The 2,109-nt window shown below is 48.9% G+C and overlaps 1 non-coding gene across 1 annotated transcript; it reads right to left on the reverse strand.

Moving 5' to 3' along the window:
• Nucleotides 1-1,082: 1,082 nt before the first annotated feature.
• Trnat-cgu (transfer RNA threonine (anticodon CGU)) lies at nt 1,083-1,155 on the reverse strand. The gene has a single exon. It is a non-coding gene; the product is annotated as a tRNA-Thr (tRNA).
• Nucleotides 1,156-2,109: the final 954 nt, after the last annotated feature.

Raw genomic sequence — 2,109 nt, forward strand, 5'->3', positions numbered from 1 at the left:
GGTTGGTATTTTTTGTGTTAGCCGAGGCGGGCGAAAATGCTGAATTTGAGTCAGTCAGTCCGTCAGTCAACTCATAGGTACAGATGTGTGTGCGTGCGTGCGTGCGTGCGTGAGAGAATTGGGAGGGAGGAGTCGCTTCAGCACGTGTTCTCCTCAATAGCGTTTAATGTTCTAGTAGTGCCGTTTAAGGTGCGGCTAGCGCTCTGCCTCAATGACTCAAGGCTTTCTTCGACCTCAACCTTGCCATTTTCGCCAGCAGAGTAATGAATAATGGACGGGCCGCCATTATTGACGCGGAACTCGCTCATGGTACTTGGCTAATCGATTCCCGTTTCCTGAGAACCGTCGTCGAACGGAGGAGGGCGGGGCCCGCCCTTGTGGCACACTGCCGCGTACGAGCAGTGTGCCCGCGGCGGAACTGAGCAAGCGAACAATCGCCGCACAAGAATGCATGCCACGGAAGTCACGCATAGGCAGCTTCTTATTCGGCCAGATGAAGTCAGGTAAAAATGCATGCCTCAGGGGAAGGAAAAAACAGGATGCTTTCGGCGAGCGATCGCACACTGGTATAGTCTGCGAAATTATGTGTATATGTTAGTTGGACCCTTTTATTTAATTAAGGCCGCAATTTGAAGCTCTATTGGCGCGCGCCCGGGGGATCCGAACCCACAACCTTCGAATTACGCGTTCGATGCATCACCTATTCTGCCCACCCTCTTCTAACATTTCCAATCCCCTATCATTCCAAGAGTCAAATTACTTTATCTGTGATTCCCATAGCGTTCAAGACAGCTGGAATTCTTTTACTATGTATGTATGTATGTATGTATGTATGTATGTATGTATGTATGTATGTATGTATGTATGTATGTATGTATGTATGTATGTACGTATGTATGTATGTATGTACGTATGTATGTATGTATGTAGCGAATCAGAATGGGAAATGACGGGCTCGTTGAAATAATACAGAAATAAGGATTGGCAGCCAAGATTGCAAGGAAAGCAAAGGGGAGGATGCGTTAGGTCATTGAAACAGATAAGGAATTTTTGGAAGAAAGAAGGAAAGTGGATAAAATATACCCGCCGGGTGGGACCCGAACCCACGGCCTCCAGAATACGCGTCTGGTGCGATGACCACTACGCTACCGGCGGGGCTGCTTTTCCCCTCCACTTTCTCGGGTATTTATGTTAAGGAATTTGTTGTCTGCGCTTGGGGTGGTAGCCAGCGCCACTCGGACTGCTCGGGGTGAAGGGGACCTTCTTTTTTACCCCCGGGGCCGTGACTCGAGCGTCTACGACATGCCATGAGTGGTCGACCAGCGTTGAACCCTCTGAATATATGTATGTATGTATGTATGTATGTATGTATGTATGTATGTATGTATGTATGTATGTATGTATGTATGTATGTATGTATGTATGTATGTATGTATGTATGTATGTGCATGTGTGAATGTATATATGAATGTACACCCGGCGTCAAAATAAGCCGGGGCACGCGAGCACGTGGCAAAATGCATTGCCGCAACATCTGACGTTGCACTTCTGGTGTCGAGACATCGATGTGCGCGTGCGCGTCCAACCACGCTCGCTAGCCTGTCTTTTACTTCGCTTCCAACGGTAGCGCTGATCACATTCAGAGCTTGGCGCCAGGGGTCACTTTCTTTGCTCAACATGTCTTGCTCGTACACGCTTCAGCGGCCGAGGGTGAGAGTGAAGGTGCGTTGCTCGCCCTGCCCTGCTATGACAGATAACTTATCTTGTCTACGCAGTTCTTGTCTACATCTTGTCTACATTCTTGTCTACATTGCCATATTACCAGAGGCGATCTACTGGATCCTAGCCATAGACAGCTTTCCTGTAAAAAAAAGAATGCAGTATTTAAAACTAAGATAGCAGTCCCGTTTTCATGTGTCCTTTGTCAGAGCAGCGCAGAGCGAGCAACGCATCTTCACCCTCGCCCTCGGCCGCTAAAGCGTGTGCCAGCAAGAGGGGTTGCCCAAAGAAAGCGGCCCCTGGCGCCAAGCGCTGAATGTGACAAGCGTTGTCGTTTGAAGCGAATGAAAAGACAGGCTAGCGAGCGCGGTTGGACGCGCACGCGCTCAT

The sequence above is a fragment of the Haemaphysalis longicornis genome, unplaced genomic scaffold, assembly GCF_048455015.1.
Source record: "Haemaphysalis longicornis isolate Haplotype H1 unplaced genomic scaffold, Haemaphysalis longicornis Haplotype H1 scaffold_20, whole genome shotgun sequence".
NCBI lineage: Eukaryota > Metazoa > Arthropoda > Arachnida > Ixodida > Ixodidae > Haemaphysalis > Haemaphysalis longicornis.